Source organism: Balearica regulorum, chromosome 10 (assembly GCF_011004875.1).
Source record: "Balearica regulorum gibbericeps isolate bBalReg1 chromosome 10, bBalReg1.pri, whole genome shotgun sequence".
In the NCBI taxonomy this organism is placed as follows: Eukaryota; Metazoa; Chordata; class Aves; order Gruiformes; family Gruidae; genus Balearica; species Balearica regulorum.
In genome coordinates, this window is record NC_046193.1 from 6,620,480 (window position 1) to 6,629,318 (window position 8,839).

The following is an 8,839-nucleotide window of genomic DNA, read 5'->3' on the forward strand; positions in this document are numbered from 1 at the left end:
CTTTGAAAAACTGGCAGGTCTCATCAAGCCTCCCAGATAGCACATGTGGAGATTCATAGTTATAACGAAACCTGAAAGGAGCAAGTTGAGGCTGCTCTCCATTTTTCCCAACGGACCATTGCTTCACTTGCTCTCAAGCATAATACTTTTCAGCATAATCAAACTTTTTCAAGTCTTCGTTTTTAACGTTCAACCCATTTTGAAATTTTTCAAGATGTATTTCAAATTAAATTTATTTTTGGTGTTCTGAGCACAGGATGAAGATAGTTTATGTAATAATGCTTAATATGATTGCCAACTTTTTTTACTTTGGAGGCTTTTACAAAAATTCAAAATCACTACTTAAAAGTGCAAGTATTTGCATATATAGATGAAAATCTGGCTATAATTTTTATTTTGCAGACTACATTTCAAAAGCAAGATGTGATGGTAATATCTGTAAGAGATGTATTCCTGGGTTGCAGAGTCAGGTTGGTGTATTTCTTCCTAATAAATTTCTGACTGTGTACATATTTACTGAGCTCTTTAAAAATACCTATTTTTTTTGGAAGGCTTTGAACATCAATTCTCAGGCTGTATTTTAGAAATACAGTTCTGTACTACATTTACCCTCAGCCAGAACAGATGCTGTAATCTGAGCTCAAAAAACAGCAAATATTAATCTTTATGAATTTTTTGAGGCATATAGTTAATTTGTTGTTGTTCCCATCCAGTTAAGGACAAACTTACATATGAAGAATGGAATCATAGGCACATTCCTTTGTCTTTATTTTTCAGTACCAATGGTGTGTGTGTGTGTGTGTGTGCATATACATATAGTTGAGAAAGCAAATCTGTCTGTCCTCTTCCATTTTATAAAGTTTCCACCCATCTGGATGTTTATATCTTGGAGAAAATGGGAAGAAATACAAACTTTTCCCACTGAGCTTTAAAGACTGCCAGTGAAATAAACAGTCCCGCTCACCGGAAAGTTAGCCTAAGTGAATGGGTACGTTCGAAAGGTTATGAATTAAAAAAAAATAAAAATGCAAAGTTCTAAATTGGATTGCTGGCAGCAGCTCCTCATGTTTCACTTAAGCCAGTTTAGTTAAAATTATTTTCCTTTTTGTTTGCCAGGAAAAACAAGATGCTTTGTTTAAGTTCATTACCTCTAAAATTTTATAAGTAGGTGGGTACTAAGCTATGCTCTGTTTTCTGTGTACTGAACTCTCAGATGAAAGCATCTTTGTCTGAGAAGTTGCCTTTTTGCTCCTATTTGGATGCAGAGCATCCACCATTGTGCACAGACTCTCACGGAGATTTCATTTGTACCCTCTCATTAAGCTCTATGCTTGGGTTTGCAGCCTCAGCAGCTGTGCTGCTTAAATATGGGGGAAATGCTTTTTTTCTCCCGCTTGCTTTTATTCTTTGCTTCTCAACGTTAGACACAACTGAGATGTTTCTCTCTTAGATGTTGAATAAAGGCAGACTTAAAGCACAAAGATGATATCTGTGCTTATTGGTCCAGATTCCTAATGCCTACAGAGATGTAGGAGGTGGCGTGAGGTGTGAGACACATTTCCTATTGGCTGCGATGGACAAAATGCCGGGTGTTGCTCACCTGCATGGACCAACGTGTCCACACAAATACATCCACAACACACAAATATCCTGTATCAGGCTCTGCCCTGTTTGTCTTCTGCCTGAGGCTGGCTGGCTGCTCAGTGCCATGGTGGGCAATGCACGCTTTGGGATGCTTTTTCACAGGAATTTATTTCATACAAGAACAAGGTGCTTTGCTGTAGGCAGGTCAAACTCAGGTGTTACTAAAGATGTTACTAAATGAATAAAAGCATTTTTAACCCTGCTCCTTGTTTCCTCAGCCACCTCTGATTTTGCATGTGTGCAGCCACGCTGAAGGCTTTGCTGTGGGTCCCTGCAGCGCTGTTCCTGGGTAAAACTGTGCCAGATGCACCTCACCAGATGTGTGCCAAGGAACATTTAAGACACAAAGGAGTCTCACTATTTTGGACTAATCTCATTTTAAAGCAAAAGAATCATGAGGAATGATGGATGGTTAAAGAACAACTTCAGTTAAAAGACTATGAATAACTTGAGGACAGCACTTCAAAGCGTTTTCTTGGACTAAGAAGCAGTCCAGCCTCATCCAGGGTCTGTAAATAAGATTGCCCCCCAGAGTTATGTTTCTTATGGAACAGTACAACTAAGTTCTTTCTGCAAACCATGGGCTCAGTTTAGATGCTGGTATTATTACATTTTCCAAAAAGTCTTTATAAGTACTGCAGAGACGATGGAAACCCAGCAGCTTGGCTTCTTCCTGGCGCCTGCCCCAAGCCCCATGCAAATGCAGTAATTGCTGCTGCACAGTAGTGTGACTGTAGGCCAAAACAGCCATAAGTCCTCCTCGGTTTACATAAGGGCCTGTTTCTTTACTTAAAAAAACCCAAAAATTAGAAGTAAATCTGCTGCTTTAAGGGCTCTTTCTTCAGTTTTAGCACCCTCTAAAATACTCAAATGGACTTCTAAAGCAGACGCATGTAGTGCACTGTGGGCGAGGATTAAGCAAGCCCAGATTAATCGTACAAGGAGTAATCAAATGTGGAAACACCCTGCCTTTTCCCCTCGGGGGACATCAAATGAGCGGCAGTGTTCAGAGCAAGCTTTGTTGTTGGTTAGAGCCACCTCCTAGCTGGTTTCCTAATAGCAGCGCAATAGTTGATGCAATCCTACCTATTAACCTTTTATTTTATGCTCTGTATATTTTTATTAGGGAAGACAATAGGGAGACCAGTGTGCTTGGCTAATCAGGTTTATTTATACCCAATCACAGTGTTGCCATCATGACTGGAACGCACACAGTACAGAACTGGGATCTTTTGCTTTTTCAGAGAGGAAATACCAGATGTTTTAGGCAGGCTGTTAGGGGACACGGTGAGCGGGTATGATTTTAGAAATGGTCACTCCACGCTGCCTGGAAATTGAAAACATCCTTTCCAGGTATCTGTTTCAGCGTTTGGAAACTGGTGGTCACCTGAAAGCTTTGACCCAAGTTTCACACAGAAGGCAAAATGGGTAACAGTAACTAAGTGGAGGCATGAAAAATGAATTGTCTTTTTCTCCCTGGAGAAGAGATCCATTCTGCTGGAACTGGATAACACTTGGAAGCTCACAAAGCTCCTTTTCATTAGAGAAATGAAAGCCTCATCATTTCTAGAGCTCTTAATTAGGCACCTTTTGCCATTCCCACAAATCTGTGTGTCTGCTGTCAAGTCCTATTTGTTTTAAAAATTGATTCATTCATTTCAGCTCTTTTGTTGGGCAGCAAAAATGGATAGACCAAATGAACCTGAACACTTTGTAAATTGTAAGGGTTTTAATATAATCAGTGTGGCTACGCCAAGCTCAGAGAACAAGTGTACACCAATGCTTTGGTGCAAAACGCTCACAGAGCAATAACAAAAACCGTGTTCAAAGCAAAGAGGGCTACAGAGGAGAGAAAAAAAGCACACATGGAGTATTAGCTACCTGCAAACCTATATGGTGCTCTTGCATTTATGGTGGATATTAATCTGCAGGAATCGCTTATTAGTTAGATAGGAAGGGTCAAAATGAAAGTGCTAGGTTTTAACAGTACTTAGGTTGAATGTTTTTAGTGCAGGTTTTCTGATGAGCAATGGTTTAAACGTTGTATTTAAAGGACTTGGCATTTATTTTTCACCACTTCCTGAAAAATAACGTCGTTTAGGTATTGAATATAAATTTATACTGAGATCAACTCTGTAAGCCTTTCTTTGAAACATTTCTCCGTTATGATAATATTCAATGTCTGTTTACAAGGAGGTTTTTAATTCATGCAGGAAACAACTCCTCTTGTACAAACATGTAAATGTATATATGAATGCAAGTATTTGCATATAAATGTTTCTCTTCATTATTTTCTTGTTTAAAAAATCTCAACCAACCTTGAAACAGGAAAAAAACAATAACCATCACTAGTGGGACCTGCGTGAAGTGTTGAGGTGTGCGACTGGAGCTCATCAGTGAAGCCAAGCAAAGATGATGTGAGTCTCACCATCCAGGAAGCTGAGCGCCATGTGTGTGGTTGCCGCTTTCCAGGCTGAGAAGAGTCTCCAGTTATCTGCATTTTCAGGTTGGGTTGATCTTTTCAAGACGTGGCAGTAAATATATGGAAGGTTTTTTTGCAGAATTTTGTACAAACACCCTAGGTTTGTATTTTAGGTCTAGAGCTACTATAAAGTTGTTCTTTACATGGATAGAGGGCTGGATGACCCATTATTAATCAATATGTGCTGCATTTTGGAAGGGGAAGGGGGATACAGGCAAAGGTATTTAGCTTATGTGGACAGTGCGTGTTCTGGGGAGAAAGGGTTTTAAATAAAGGCCAACATGGCTAGCAGAAAAGAGGAAAGATCATTGATTGGAAGTCCTGTAGGGGTTGTTTTCACATTGATTATCTGATTGTCTTTTCAATGTACGCATCTTTTCCATTAAAAGTGGTAGCAGTTTGGGTCGTTGCTCACTGTGGCTACAGAGATGACCTGTGCCATGAGAAAGCCTAAAAGCCTTTTCTCACATGCATGCAGAGGAATATAGACCATGTATTAGACGCATGATATATCCTTGCAAACTCCCATCAGCCAAATTGTACTAACACTGGTGTCTCAGCTGTCAATGTTAGGTTCTATTCATTTTTTTCTCAGCCTGTTAAAGAGGTTACCAACAAAACTATCAGTGCAGTAGAAATAGCTTAAGAAATTATAAAGATCCTCACCTCTTGTATTTCTCTGCCCATTTGTTGTTGCTGGTGGTATGACATGAGATGCAACACAAATACCTTTATTTAGTTGAATACAGCATGATTTGCTTTTGAGTTCCTTCTTTCTCAAAGATAAGCAAGTCTTACTCTTATTTTATTGATCGAAAGTTTAAATTTCCATAACCACATGGAGAGTCTTGCTGACAAAGCAGTGTAAGCAAATTGTCTTAGAGGCACTCACTACCTAGAGGACCGAATCAAAAAGGTTTTATCAAAGGAGGTTCACACGAGAAGGAACTTTGCTCTTTCTCATGAGTAGATGGTGCTTGCAACACCCAGCTCAGATTGCTGGTTCATATGAGGCAGATCAGATCATGGACATTGCCAGCGAGGCCTCTTCAATGGTGGGTGCTCTTTGCCGCAGCACTTTCTACACGCTTGTTTGCCCAAGGTTCTAAAAGTCCCTGCAGTCTGTATTTTGCTTATAAATGTGAGAGATGGTCCATGAGTATACTCTGCATTTGCTTTGGATTAGCTGGAATTTGCAGCACAAATTCCTTTGACTGATGACAGTGAAAGCATTAAACATCAAGGCACACTGGAGCTGTGTAAAGCCCAGCAGACTCACCCTTAATACTGTAACTTTTTTACTTTCCACTGTGTAAAAATATACTTGGGTCTTCACCTGCAAAAATTCAGAGTGAAACTCTACTCAGAAAAGCAGTTTCATCTCTAGTGTATCAGGGCCAGGCATCTGGTGGTGTCAAAATGAAAATGTGACACATTGTGTTTAGCTAGACTTGAGATGAATTTTGAAAATTGCTCAAGCTTGGAAAATTTTACATGGTTTGGGAGGAGGATGAGCTGCTGAAATGCTCAGCTTAGCTATAGTAGCTGCTGCAGATCTCACATATGTGTTGAGCAACACGAGATTAACAAATCTCAGGCCTGAGAGAGAAAATTCATTGGAGGAGAATATGGTGAACTCTGCAAAGCCTGGACTGGTTCTGTCTTATTTGTATCTGAGCATTGGACTGCTCCAATAAACCACTGAGTAGCTGGCAAGATAGTATGAAAATCTGCAGTTATTTGCTTTGCCAGCAGGTTTGTTTAGCCACTAACAGAATTACTCTGTCAAAGGTAGCTTAAAGGTACAGAGTATGGACAGGGCTTCAGTTTTTTAAAACTTTAATCAAATTTTGAGTATTCAGCTCTGTTTCAGATTTCAGTAAATCGCAATCTGGACCTGCGTTTTCACCCCTCCATCTGAAACTAGGACGTTCAGGTTGACCCTGCTGGGAGCTTCCCTCTCCATGGTAGGAGGACACGCGAGAAGATTCTGAATTTTGGTTTTCCATTGTTTCGCTCTGGCTCAAGGCATGCCCTCAAAATCCAGAGCTGTCAGGCTTTGTCCTGTTCACCTAAGCTTTAGATGAATAGTGGAGCACCTCAGCCCCTGAAAGCAGTGCAGCCATACACAACCTCTTTACCCATCATCACCTCCTCCAGCCTCTCAGCAGGTTTGGGACAATGACACCATGGCCAGCCGGTGTCAGACGTACACAACAGTGGAGTTAGTTATGCTCAGCTGCCCTGTGCCCACAGCTGTACAGAGACCCCTCATTCCCACCTGTGTGCAGGCAGTTATATAGCTCTGGTATTTGCAAACAGCTGTCTTACAGCTGGTGTAACTATTCCCTTGAGGATCCATCATGTTGGGGAGTCCTCCAAAGCTGTGAAGCTCCAGCAGCATCTCCTCACTGTACCAGAGCATCCTTACAGGCTTTTTAAAAAAATTATTATAATATCACCGTGATTCTAGTTAGAAGTCTGGGGGATTGGGCACTGCAGAGGCGCTGCGGCCCCCGCACAGCACAGCTCTGGGAGCAGACCCTGCGGGTCAGCCAGGCATTGAACTGAGTTAAACAGCTGATTCTTGACAGGAGAGTACTGCCACTCACGTGCCTCTGGGGAGCCAATATATCCACATGTTGCTTTGCTGTGACAAATAGCAGAGGCGTTTACAAGCCTCTGCTTACATCTTCCCAGTTCACTCAGCTCCAGTAATTATTGACAGGTCTAATTACCACCAGACGGCTGTATTTTAGTGTGGGATAATATCAAAGACCCCCAAAGCTTCTGTAAATGTGTACTTTTTACCTGGAACCTTAGCAAAGCAGAGAAGTTGAAGATGCAGTACACTGATAGTATCTCACAGAAATAATGATTTGTGAAAATAGACAGAGTTTCACTGACAGATATCAGATATTTTGTTGACATTCTGAAACCAACCACAAACAAAATGATAACATTCAATTAACCAAATTGGAGCAGGAAGGAAAATGTGTTAGGGAAGGGAAAACAAACGCTCAGGACAGCATAATAATGCAAAACCGAGTAATCCCAGGAGAATGCTGTTGCACAAACATGCAAACCTCCTACGACATTTCAGTTAAACTGAAAGTCTGACATAATTTTCAGTCGAGGCTATGATATGGGGTCTAGAAACAATACTTTGGGTATATCTGTTCAGTGCCTTCTGCAGTAATCTTTGATGTGAATTGTTTTGTTTTTCAGTAGCACTAACACTAGGACTCTAAGTCCTAGAACGGTTTGGGCAATCCCCTCCATGTTAGTAACTAACTGCACACACTCAAGACGCTTCTCGGCTGTAGATGTCAACAGAAAGGAGAGTGAAAGGTGCCGTGTGGCCAAAGGAGGATGTACAGACAAACCATTGCACCCTGTCTGCTTTGCTGTCTTCTTATCGCATGGCCTGAATTGTGTTGTATACCATGGGGATCCCTCCTCTCCTTCAGGCAAGTAAAGGTGAAGTGCTAAGAGAAGGATTTTTTCTGCTTCTTTCAGTTTGCTAACAATAAAATAATAGAAACCCCCCAGCAAATGCATATCTGGGTAGCACTTGCAGGGATGGCCTGTTCGGTCATGTTTATGTAGGCTGCAACCAGCTTGGTATGTAAAGTGAAACGCTGTTGAACGAAGGCATCGGCAGCGCCCTCAGCTCAAGCCCAACACGTGTGAGAAGGGAGCTGACAGTTTGTCCATGGAAAACTCTTCATCTTAGACCAGAACACGTTCTGTAACTGCAGGCAGCAATAGACAGGAGTCCTTACATACTTGGTTTCTTGGCTAATAAAGAACTGTTTTTCTCATATATTTCAGTGGCTGCAGCCTTAAGCTTTTGGGAGTCCTAAGTGATTCAGCTGAGAGATGTGGTTTGGTGGAAGACTCAAAGGCTGGATTAGTCACCATGTTCTTTGCTAAGTGAGTAAAATAAGAGACTGTCTAAGTACCATACTCAGAGGAAGGAAGTTATTGTCAGTCCTGGGTAATGAAACTGAGTGGGTTTACACTTTTTAAAGTTTCATACATTACAGCCTTCTGAAAGATTGATTGATTCAGCAGTCCTAAAACAGCAGACAAATAACCCAGTGTTAAGGGACAGCCTTGGTAAGGGACAGGTACAGTCTGAGACCCTGCAGCTGTGGGAATGCAGCCACAGGATGTTGATTTGGGGGGGTCCTGAAACTATTTGGACCCACTACCATCTCCATTACTGCCTTAAAACAGATTTTCTTAAAATGCCTGTGTTTGGAAGAAGCAATTCTGTGCTTTGAGAGAGCTGAATTTCCCTAGCAAACCAGGGACTGGCTCAAAGAAAGAAGTTGCTGAACTCACGTGTGTAAGGAAAGACAGTGAATTACAGAGGTTTGCAGCCTCACATGGAGAGAAAAATTGCAGGATTCGTAAAGCAGTAGCTGGAGGAAGTGTGTACAGATGCTTCAGAGACCTCTTGTGCAAACAGACAACACCTTAACTCATAGACTTAGAAGCAGAATTAAATTTGTCCTTCAGGACTGGTTCACTTAACTACTTCATTGCTGTGGTGGGTTGACCCTGGCTGAGGGCCAGGTGCCCACCGGAGCCGCTCTATCACTCCCTTCATTCACTAGACAGGGGAGAAAAAGTACAACGAAAAGCTTATGGGTCGAGATAAGGACAGGGAGAGATCATTCACTAATTATCATCACGAGCAAAACA